We start from the raw sequence: 12,500 nt of genomic DNA, 5'->3' as shown, positions 1-12,500 counted from the left end.
CTTTTTACCACCACTGCTATAAATTTTTTTAAACCCTGTGTTTCACTCCCCTGCAGACTGAAGTGTGTGACAATGTCATTACTCTGAAGGCAGAACAAACCAGAATGTCTAAGGTGTCTCTGGTAGAGTACGACGCACTTTCAAACAGATATTTAATCGCCTGATTTGTTTCACCTGTCAGAAAGTTCCCCTTGGGGATAAATGAAGCTCTCGCTTTCTTCCTATATAGAAGCTCAAAGCCAGCTATGTTGCGGCTGTGAGCTGGGGGCAGGAAGGGTCCGCATGTAGACGTTGGAGAACCTGCAGTCAGGTTTGAACTGAAGCTGCGCAGATCTCCTTAATACCAGCGTCTTTTATATTTGACCTCTATATTTGTCTCTGCTCTCACTTAACACCAGGATATGTGAAGCATTTATGTTTATAGTGCCGTGCAACAAAATAGCCAAAAAAATATCAAATGTACTAATAGCTAATACATGGTACAGACCTGCAGAATGGACATGAACACAATGAAGGAAGCTAAAATGAAGCTACAGCTGTCTGATATTTGATCTTATTTCTTTAATGCAAAGATAATGGAGTGGAGATGATGTCAGGCACTCGGGTCATGACACCGGATACAGACGTGTCTGATTACTAATCCCACAGCCACACCGTTGGAACACACAAGCGCAGTGCACAACTTATTGGTGATGTTAAATACGTTAACCTGACATCTACACATAGTGGTGATACCATTCCAGTGACAAATGCTAGCAGCGTTAGCAGTGCCTTTTTAAAACCTGCACATCGTTCTGTCCCTTTGCAAGGAGCAACAGGGGTAACAAAACCAGAGATCCAGAGATCCATTGCTGAAGGACCCTGTGTTGACCCTCCTGGAGGTTTCACTGCTGAAGGACCCTGTGTTGACCCTCCTGGAGGTGTTTTCTGAGGTGAGCTCCAAACGTTCACTCACTGGCTCCACGCAGCAGAAGACAGGTTCGCCTTTTCATCACAGTGTTTAGAGTTTGCTCTGTGGGGAGGTGTGTGTGTGTTTGTGTGTGTGTGTGCAGATCACGCCATGGGCCTGTGTCGCAAATTTGTGGCTTACAGAGCTGCCAATGGTTGTAATTCACTTCCTGTCCCCACTGCCCACACTGCATCTCCATCAGTAGCAGCCACACAAAAAGGTGCTCAATTAGTGAGGTGAATGAAGAGTGCCTCATCCTTCAGCTTGTCCCATCAGCCCGCACGTCAACACACACACACACACACACACACACACACACACGAAACTCCCTCGCAGAGACACGCACAAGCCCAAACAGGAGATATACCAGACAGGAAGCACACATACTCATCGTGTGTGTGTGTACTTACATGTGCGTATTTGCTTTTGTGCATGCACGAGGGACAGTTTAGAAAAGCTCATTTGTAACATCTGGGCTAAGTGGTTACAGCCCTCTATATCTTGGAGGACACACACAGACTAAAGCACTACTATCTAGAATGTCTATCTAGAATCAAATCTAGAATGACATTAGGTGTGGAGAGAGACATGAGAGTTCTTTCAGCTGGGTAGAGTGAACAACATAGTTCATTATGTGCCGCTCGTCTTGTGATGTGGGCGACGATAAACACACAGACGTACATAGACACACAGATAAACACAATAATGCTTATTTATTCTATACAATAACAGGATTATAATAATAGCTGACTAGGTTATGTATAATATTAACCTTTATCCTGTGTAAATGGCCAGCCATCATCCTTAGGTGAGACAGGAGATTCCAGGGAGAGTGATGGTGTCCTCTGTGACATGCAGCTAACCTGTCACCATGTGCTGCTCACCCAACATCACTGGCCAAATGTGTTTCACGGAAAGTGCTAACTGGTCGTTCCTGGTCATGTGACCCAGTGGATGCCCTTGGTTGGCTTGCTTGGGTGTTTACTGACAGAGAGGGGTCTTGTCACTCACTGAGGACAGAAAGCTCTTGTGCACTGTTGACTACAGACATATGGAGCCCACAGGTGTAGCTATCTCAGGCCGCTGGTCCGTATGCTACTTTATATATCCTGAGAAGAGTAAGGCTCACCTAAATGGAAAGATTACTAGACTATTGAAGGACCACTATTCAAAAACACTGCACAACTACAGGGTGACATTCTGGAATTGATTCCTATATTTATCCTATCAATCAACATAAAATCAAAATGTATTTTTCAATAGTAATATGCTAAATTTGCCACTGCAATGCCCCCCCAACACACACACACACACAGACACACCCACAAATACCTGCTGTCTATAGATTCTATACATGCACACACACAGATATGTACACTTGTCTCATACATGTAATCCACTGTAATCCCCCCCTTCACACACACACACACACACACACACACACACACACACACACACACACACACACACACACACACACACACACACACACACACACACATACACACCTCAAATTCCTGCTGTCTATAGATTCTATACACGCACACACACATATGTACACTTGTCTCATACATACACGTGTCTCTGTAGTTTGAGTTCAGTTGAGTATGCATGCACAGGCAGACACACACTCTCACACACTCACACACATCAGGGATGACAGACATTGCTTGCTGAGTCACACACTCACTGAGTTGATTCTCCACGTCCTTATTTGTAGGATTTGTGAGTGTGTGTGTGAGAGGCAGAGTAAAGCCGTTCAGCAGAGGGGTGTACACTGAAGGATTCAATTACTGAGTAATTACACGTTACACTAAACATTATCAGAAATATGATTGTGATGACACACACAGCTATACATTAGCTGCACTGGTAAAGTTATTGAAATGACATGTACTTCATCAGTCTCTTCAGCATGGGCCGGGCAGCAGCTGTCTGAGTGAGGCTGTGTAGGAACAACCTGGCACAACGCTGGAGCCCTGGTCTGTCATCACCGCCCTCCCGACACACACTCACCCGCACACACACACACACACACACACACATGTGCACGCACTCACCCACACACACAAACATGTGCACACACTCTCGATCCCCGCTGCAAATGAATACTGGCCTCATACACAAATTATACTGTAAACAAGACCAAGGCTGCAGTGTTTGGTAGCATGTCCAGACTATCTCAGGTCATTAGAGGTCACTCACCCACTGGCACTGACCATCAGCCAGTGCTTGACTCACTGCTCAGTGGGTTAATCCAGTCACTTGGTGTTAACTGTTTTAAGCACGTATTCCCCCCGGAGCAGAAGGAATTTCCTATTCCCACGATTCCTTGCACTTCGTCACACGTCATTGTCAAATGCCAGCAAAGATAGAGTAAGTGTGTCTGGGTGTGTGTGTGTGTGTGTGTGTGTGTGTGTGTGTGTGTGTGTGTGTGTGTGTGTGTGTGTGTGTGTGTGTGTGTGAGAGAGGGTAGAGAGAGAAGGACAGCACAAAGAGCAGAGATGGCCCCTACTGGATCATGTGTTTTCATTTCAGGCATGAAGATAGGCTGGGAGAGAGAGAGAGAAAGAGAGAGAGAGAGAGAGAGAGAGAGAGAGAGAGAGAAAGCCATGGGTGTAAATAAAGCAAAATGCTGGGACAAGAATGTTCTTTTCCACTGCTGAGGTCACAGCATGGACTCTAAATCTCTTATTGTAGAGTGTGAACTCTTATTAAAATGGTCATAGACTTGTATGCACAGGCTGAGAACATAAACCTTCAACATTCAGGTCGTGTGTGAAGGTTTGACTTAAATATTCCCAAACAGCCTCTTCTTCTGGCTGTGTGATGTACTCATGAGAGCAGTCAGCTCCTCTCACCTCTCACCTTCAAAACATGGCTGTCAGTTACAAACTGCAAGGTAACATTTCGCTATTTGACTATATGTTAGTCGAATGTTACTAACATGACATGCACCACGTTTCTAACACCACGTGCTATGATTCCTCTCATTAATATATGGCTCAAGCAGCCTCTAATAGGATGAGACAGTTCATGCCTAAACAACTCAAAACACTTTTACTGATTAGACAGTTTCTTAGTACAAATGACATCAAAATTTTACAACTGATGCACTGAACTGATCCGCATGGCATTAATACAGAGTTGGGGGGGGGGGGTCACCCTGCTCTGAAACAGGAAACACCACTGGCAATGGAGAGGTGCCAGCAGCAGTGTATTCTGGGTTTGGATGTTCTGACAGTCTCACTTACCTGCTGAAAAGGATGCAGAGCAAACTAAGTTGGCTTACCCTAACCTTAACTCTAACCCTAACTCTAAACCTAGGTTCTAACCCTAACCCTAACTAAACTCTAACCCTAAGTCTAACTAAACTCTAACCCTAAGTCTAACCCTAGGTTCTAACTCTAACTCCTGGTGACTCTCACAACACGTCTCTCTCACGCACACACACACTCATACAGTGATCGCATTCCTCACAGGTGATCCCTGACCCTGAGTACACCTCCCCCTGTTTTCTCTGCTTTCTTTCCTCTTAAGTGTTTTATTCCTTTCTTCTCCTTCCTCCCCCTCTCTCTGTCTCCCCTTCCCCCGCATCTTGATCTCTCTGCCACTCGTCCACCTTCCCTCTGTCTTTTTCATCCCATCCTAGAGGTTCTCCCAGGCCATAGAATGGGGGGCTTCTCACTTCTTGTGCTATGATCTGACTATATGAACTGCACAGAACAAGGCTGGAACCCAGCTACTGTACATGCTAGCCCGTATGGTGACTTGTGCAGTTAGAGTGAGGGTTACTCCTGCATGGTATGATCTGTGAGGCTAGAGTGAGGGTTAATCCTGCGTGGTATGATCTGTGAGGCTAGAGTGAGGATTAATCCTGCGTGGTATGATCTGTGAGGCTAGAGTGAGGATTAATCCTGCATGGTATGGTCTGTGAGGCTAGAGTGAGGGTTAATCCTGCATGGTATAATCTGTGAGGCTAGAGTGAAGGTAAATCCTGCGTGGTATGATCTGTGAGGCTAGAGTGAGGGTTAATCCTGCATGGTATAATCTGTGAGGCTAGAGTGAGGGTTAATCCTGCATGGTATGATCTGTGAGGCTAGAGTGAGGGTTAATCCTGTGTGGTATAATCTGTGAGGCTAGACTGAGGGTTAATCCTGCATGGTGTGGTCTGTGAGTGTCAGGGCTGGCTCGGATGCCACACCTTCTACCTCCAGAAGAGGCACCCGAGTCAGTCCTAGACTAGCTGGGCGCAATCAGCGCTGATCCGTTTCAGCCGTTTCTAAGGCTTCTTAAGGAAGCTTGGTGAAGTGGATCACTGCTGATTCGTTTTGGTGTCTTGCCGTCACGGTCTCAGCCTTCTCTCTCTCTTGTCTCTTCTCTAGTGTTGCGTGTCGTTACAAGGTGTCTCATCACCTTTATCTCTCTTACTTACCTGTCACTTATTCGAGTATCTACCTCCTGCGCCACTTCTGGCCCTTCTCAAGTTTTCCTCCAGCTTTATCTCTTCCTGTCAGTTACTCTTTTATTTTTGGGAAAGGTTTTGTTTTGTTGCGGCGTTTGCCTGTGTCCAGTCTTCCCCTGGAGTCCTTTGTTGCGTTTTCACGCATTGTAATACTTCCGCGTTATTTCTGTTGCCTTGGTTATTTATTCCTCCCGTGCCTAGACGGTTGAGTTTCGTTTACGCGTTGAGTTTTCCGCGTCTATTTTAGTTTCGTTTTGCTTCGGTGTGTGTGTGTGTTTTTATGTGCATGCAGATTGGTTTTCATACGGCATTTGGGTTCACGTTCCCCTTCGTTTCATAACGCAGTGTGTACCGATCTGTACGCCCTGCGTTATAGAGAGGCTAGAGTGAGGGTTAATCCTGCATGGTATAATCTGTGAGGCTAGAGTGAGGGTAAATCCTGCGTGGTATGATCTGTGAGGCTAGAGTGAGGGTTAATCCTGCATGGTATAATCTGTGAGGCTAGAGTGAGGGTTAATCCTGCATGGTATGATCTGTGAGGCTAGAGTGAGGGTTAATCCTGTGTGGTATAATCTGTGAGGCTAGACTGAGGGTTAATCCTGCATGGTATGATCTGTGAGGCTAGAGTGAGGGTTAATCCTGCATGGTATGATCTGTGAGGCTAGAGTGAGGGTTAATCCTGTATGGTATAATAATATGTGATGCATGTGTGAGGGTTAATCCTGCATAGTATGACCTATGAGGCTAGAGTGAGGGTTAATCCTGCATGGTATAATCTATGAGGCTAGAGTGAGGGCTAATCCTGTGTGGTATAATCTATGAGGCTAGAGTGAGGGTTAATCCTGCATGGTATGATCTGTGAGGCTAGATTGAGGGTTAATCCTGCGTGGTATAATCTGTGAGGCTAGATTGAGGGTTAATCCTGCGTGGTATGATCTGTGAGGCTAGAGTGAGGGTTAATCCTGCATGGTATGATCTGTGAGGCTAGAGTGAGGGTTAATCCTGCGTGGTATAATCTGTGAGGCTAGAGTGAGGGTTAATCCTGCATGGTATGATCTGTGAGGCTAGAGTGAGGGTTAATCCTGCGTGGTATGACCTGTGAGGCTAGAGTGAGGGTTAATCCTGGATGGTACGATCTGTGAGGCTAGACTGAGGGTTAATCCTGTGAGGTATAACCTGTGAGGCTAGAGTGAGGGTTAATCCTGCATGGTATAATCTGTGAGGCTAGAGTGAGGGTTAATCCTGTATTGTATGACCTGTGAGGCTAGAGTGAGGGATAATCCTGCATGGTATGATCTGTGAGGCTAGATTGAGGGTTAATCCTGCGTGGTATAATTTGTGAGGCTAGAGTGAGGGTTAATCCTGTGTGGTATGACCTGTGAGGCTAGAGTGAGGGTTAATCCTGCATGGTATAATCTGTGAGGCTAGAGTGAGGGTTAATCCTACATGGTATGACCTGTGTGCCTCAATTGCCTTCTTGTTCCTATGCTGGAAAACTACATTTTCCCCATATTCATTCATTCTGCACAAACTCCAGAAATAAGCATAAAACCCCAGAGGTGTGTTGCAGGAATTGGTAGGGCCACGTTGGTGTTGGCATGGCCAGTTGGGCGGGGCCAGAGTGTGACACAGGGTAAGCTCTTGTTCACCGTCTCCAGCAGTGCAGTTGGAACACACTTCGGTCTCACACTTCATAATACAGAGGTCAGATTCCTGCTTGGTGACAATGGACTCAGCCTGCAATCACCCACTCACAAAGGGCAGCAGCACATGCTTAATGTGCTACTAAAACCATGCCAATGAGGCACCTAACCTAACGAGACATCTAACCTAAACAGGGCAAAAAAATTTTTTTTTAATGAGGATCAGAATTCAGGACACAGAATACCTTTCCTCTCAATAGTGCGGTGCAAGCCTACACATTAAAATATACATGCACTGAGATAAAAGCTAATATATTGGGAGGCTTAAGCATTGCAGTATATGCACTTTTATTAAACAAAAATCCCACTGAGCTGATTTCAGTAGAGCAACTGGACTAGAATCACTAGTGAAAATCGACATTTCTGTCGGCATCTTTCAGGCAGCATACAGGATCAAAACCCACCATCTCCTCAGTGAACTCCACAGGAGCCTGGTGGCATTATACATCCACACAGGAGTCCACATGAGTGCCGGACTCGGACGTGTCCGGAGCACGCATCACTCTAAATCCCCAGACACGTGCTGAAGCAGGCAGCAACCCACCCCGCGTCCACGCCTCCACACGCCCGCTGCCCCAGACACTGACTCTGGCCCTCAGACGGGACACCACGCACAGACGTCCCTAGATCTCATGCCCCGATCACGGCAGAAAGCAGCAGACGCGGAGAAAACCAGCTGCTCCCAAGAAAGAAAGATCAGATGGTGACGGGGGAGGGGAACACAACGATGCACTCTCTCCACCACTGCCACGGACGCGGAGAAATCTGAGATATCTAACGATCAGCTCAACAGTCATCCACCCGCTTTAAGCATTACATCATGCAGAGAGCTGGTAACAGAGCCCAGAGACGGCTGGCTTACACACGCAGGAACACCACGCCATCTCGTTAATATATCTCCTCACAAACGACTACATATATTCACCTTACATGCCAAAGGTTCCCGTGATGCACGTGAGTCTGATAGCTTGGTGTTTAGATGTTATGTTAGATGTTACGTTCCTAAACGTGTGCACAGAGACCAAGCATGGGCACCCGTGGTCCGTTCCAGCAGTGCTAGAGCCAGTCACTGTTAGCTCCAGCCAGTCTTCCACAGCTGAACTCAGTGGAATTGGGCCCAATTTGGCTGGGATACTTGGAGCCTTGTTCACAGAACTGGCGGAACAGAGTCGCACCTGGATCTGTTAGTCTTGGCTTCACTGCTTCATAACGGTCTACTATTACTCTGCAAGCTGGCAGCTTCTATTTTTGTTAACTCATTCTTAAGAGCTTATATCGACAATTATTACATATGATTATTATTTCTGCCTATATACACATGCACCTTGGCAATAGCACAACTGAATATGGTAATGGAAATGTGTCTGTTTGAATTGGAGTATGTATAAAGAAATGGTCAATGGCAGGAAAGTATAGACAATATTTAAAACCAGAAACAAGGTTGTATTCGAATCTGCCTCTCTTGATGGATATAGATGTGCACAAATGACTCAGCCATGCAAAGCACGTGCTAGAACCAAGAATACTTTGCCTTTCAGCAGTGCTGAAAGTACAGTCTAAAAAAAAGGCCTGTGGCCCAATGCTGAGTGCTTATCGCAAGAGTACAGAATGAACTACAGCTGCACAGCTGCGTGTTGCATCCAGTCTTCTGGTACACACTGGGACTAAGAATGGGCTCATTTGAGTTCAATATTCTGGGATTATATCAGGGATGCCACTTCATCCCACCATCCCACCATACAACAAAATGTAAGTAGATTTTTTTTTCCATCTTCTACTTTTCTACTAGAAGCATCATGTCTGAAGATAGCTTGTGGGTTCCCTCACAAACATCTTTCTCTACCTGAGGATTTTTTTTATTTTTTCAAAGATTTGCCTCTAACCTAAGAAAGAAGAAAATGAGTTCAAGCCTTTAGTGAAGCTCAGGTCTTTATTCTCTCTGAGAGAGAGAGAGCACGCTTTCACTTTTTAGCTAACCTTCAAGCACCTACCTCTCTCTGACCTTTCCTTCTCTACAGCAACACACAAGTTGGACAACTGATGTTGATTTGGGTCACGGCACCACAGGCACCAGTTTCGGCTGAAGTCGACTTTGTACCCAAAATCTGCTGTGTCACAATCGAGCAGTCTGCTGCACATCTAAGACAAATGATTTCAGAACAATATGACAAAAACTTTCTTCCCTGGCTTGTCACACAGGATGGTGCCAACGCTCATGCCAGAACCCCAAACCAGGCCATGCTTTTCCACTACAAAAGCACAGGTTCTGATACTGAAACATTCTCGCTGGTCCGGAACCAACAAACCTGCGATGCAAGTGGCTGAAGGATGGGGTCCACGAGTTGCCTTGTTAGCTGTTAATCCTGCTTTCCTGCCATTTACAACAATCATGAGAACCTGTGCAAAATCAGCAGTAACGATTCATCAGTAGTCCATGGAAAAAACAAACAAATTATTTGTGATATGGTCTTTGTGAGAAATTCAAGATAAACGTCCACCATGTAGCTTAAAAGAAGTCTTCTGTTTGTTTACGGATGATGGAATTGTCACATCCAAACACAATCACTGGGATCACAAATCGGTGGAAACGCAGATCTGTTCTTAAAAGGCTCTCTGGGTCTCGGGAACAAGCACCAGCACTTTATTGGTTGAAAAGCAGTAAGAGAGACAGAGACTTGAACAGACTTGAGTCTCAGCCTACCCTCTGCCTCAAAACAAAAGGCCTTTTAAATTCAGAAATTAGGCATGTTGCATCAGCATAAACTCAACTCCATGTAGGTCTGTGGATTATGTAATCTTGGACCATCATTATACACACTGCTGAATGTTGGTGGTGGCGTATATTAAAGTGATGATAGAGCAGCGTCTAACGAACTGGTACTGATCCAGGACACAGTGTCCAGTCCTGCAGCAGCTCTCTCCCATTATTGATGCAATGATCCATTAGGACTATGCAGGCACAAAGTATTGACGCTATGGCCATCGATGCATCGGGGGGGGGGGGGGCGTCCGCGTCTGCGTGCATGAGAGGGAGAGAGATGGCACAGTGATTCATTGCCTTGGTATTTCCTGTGAAACCTTTGGCGACCTCAAGGTGGGATACACAATCTCAAATTCCATGGGCATGTGACCTCTGACCTCTCTCACAAACTCCCACATACAGGCTCGATAAAGCCAGGCAGGAGTATCCTCCTCGGGCCCCATCAAATCCTTCTGTGCACTCTTGATGGAGAGTGAGAGTGAGAGAGACGGAGACAGATGAGAGGACAGCACGTGTGCAGATGGAGCGAAACAGACCACCCACTGTCTACTGTAGCACAGGCCTGAGTGCTGAATAAATGACTAAACACAGCCAGTATCCAGCACATCCCTGCAGTCTACCAGCACAAGGAGCCCAGGGCAGGCTGACGAACAAAGACACACAACGTCTAGCAGAGTCATGCACCAGGGGAAACAAAACAAACAAAGAAACAAGGCATCTAGATGACGAGGCGAGCGTGATGAGGGGACTCGGGCCTGATTGAGGAGAGTGTGTCTTTGTGCACAGGACAAACACAGAAACGCACTCAGTGCATTTTCAGCTGGAGGAGATCTCAGCGTTAGGGCTGCTGTGTGAATGACTCGCTGGAAGCCTTTCTTTCTCTCACTGGCCTTGCTCGCTCGCACACACAGCCAAGAAGGCATGCGGATCCCAGACACCCCTCCCCCACCGCACATATATCTCCCTCCCGGAGCACAACAGTTGTCTTTATTTTACGTTTCGGTGGTGGAAATGCGTTGCTATTTATGCTCTCGTTAGTCTCCGCCTTAGCCGCCTGTCCGGGTACTCGCCGAACGCGCATGAGCGCGTGCCTTTGATCAATCACCCTGCAGGCTGACCCTAACTGGACGTGAAGAGTGGAGGAACCCGGTGTGAAGATCTTTTCCCCATTTCTATCGCCAAAATGGGTTCGTGAAAGTTTCCGAATAAGTATTGGTTGCAGTCATTATGAATAGATTTGTTCACGAGTCTGTATCCGAAAACGTCCCATTGCCCAGGCCGCTGTAATCAAACGGGATATTTGGACTAGTCAGTTATTTTTGGGGGGTATGTGAAATGTGATTCTAATGTTTTTTTTTTTTTTTTCAATTTCGCAGGAACCAGCAGATTCACACACCCGCCACCAGACGAGGCACGGAATAGCGTGGTCAGAGGACATCCCCGGGGGCATTTCACACTCGGGGCAAAACTTGTACACATGTTTGACAGCTGTCATCCACACCACGTTAGCAGGAGACGGGCGAGACCCAGAGAGCGGGCGGGTGTCATCTGGTGTCTCGGGTGGGATGAGGAGTCCAAGACTGAGTAGGTCGGGAATGCCGAGTGGGTGTGTGCAACATATTAACATGAGCTACTGCAATGGGTCGTTATTCGTCCATACACTACCAAGATTACTGAAACTATCAAGACCCGTATCAAACCCAACTTCAGAACACAGACCCATGAATAAAAAGTTCGCCGAGGACATCTTGGTGTTTTGTTTACGTACCTGAGTAAACCAGGAGAGGGATCGCCCCGGAGCTCGAGCCCAGTAATCCTTTTTTACCGCTCAGTAGTTTGTCCACCAGAACCACATTGCCCGTGCGCGCCGCCTCCAGCAGGTCCTGCTCCTTCCCCATCCCCAACTTACAGCACCGGCAGATCCAAACAGAAAACAGCGTGTGTGTCCCCCCTTCACTGGCCCATTATCTGGTGCGAGACCATTCTGTGGTTTCTAATGAAGGTTGCGAGTGGCGCGGCGGTTCGGACGCCCCCCCTCCCGGTTCTCTTGTTGTGCTCGCGTAGCTGAGGGACGGTTCAGTGAATTTGTCGGTCCATACCGCCACGATATCATGGAATGAAGCGCTGCAAATAGCGGTTGTTACAGGGTCCTGGTGCAGCCCGGCGGAGAGGAGGAAAGCCCTCTAGACGGGCCGGTTGCCTGGAGACGCGGTCTTACCGGACCCTCCGATCCGTTATCGCTCTGACGCTCGCGGTCACTCTCGCGCTCGCGCAGCGCCGACGCGTCGCTCTCCGTTCGCTACTCGTGCCGCGTTGTACGGACAGAGCGGGTCTCGCATCCCAGCCTTCTCTCTCTCCTCTCTCTCTCCTCTCTCTCTCTCTCTCTCTCTCTCTCTCTCTCTCTCTCTCTCGTGTGTATACGCTTCCGTTACGCGGACGAGGCTACTCCGTTTGGGCGTGGAAGAGAGGGATGAGGGCTCGGTGAGACGGGGCTTTGTTGCGGTGGCCCATTTGTTATATCGATTTTAATGAAATATCGCTGCAAAATATGAAGGACATGTACTATGACATAAGGTCACTTAGCTAGTTAATGAATTAGACTATTGTAAAACTTTCAGTCGG

At 47.1% G+C, this 12,500-nt stretch overlaps 1 protein-coding gene across 1 annotated transcript in view; it reads right to left on the bottom strand.

Annotated features, from left to right (window-relative positions):
- LOC143514953 (ankyrin repeat and sterile alpha motif domain-containing protein 1B-like) overlaps positions 1-11,769 on the bottom strand; it is a 98,911-nt gene extending 87,142 nt beyond the window's left edge. The window contains exon 1 of the mRNA XM_077006781.1: positions 11,647-11,769. The gene's annotated coding sequence lies outside the window, so the exon portion shown is untranslated. The remainder of the gene's footprint in view (positions 1-11,646) is intronic.
- Between the last annotated feature and the right edge of the window lie 731 nt (positions 11,770-12,500).

This window comes from Brachyhypopomus gauderio, chromosome 5 (assembly GCF_052324685.1).
Source record: "Brachyhypopomus gauderio isolate BG-103 chromosome 5, BGAUD_0.2, whole genome shotgun sequence".
In the NCBI taxonomy this organism is placed as follows: Eukaryota; Metazoa; Chordata; class Actinopteri; order Gymnotiformes; family Hypopomidae; genus Brachyhypopomus; species Brachyhypopomus gauderio.
Note: the sequence above shows the minus strand (reverse complement) of the source record. Positions and strands in the feature narration are given on the sequence as shown.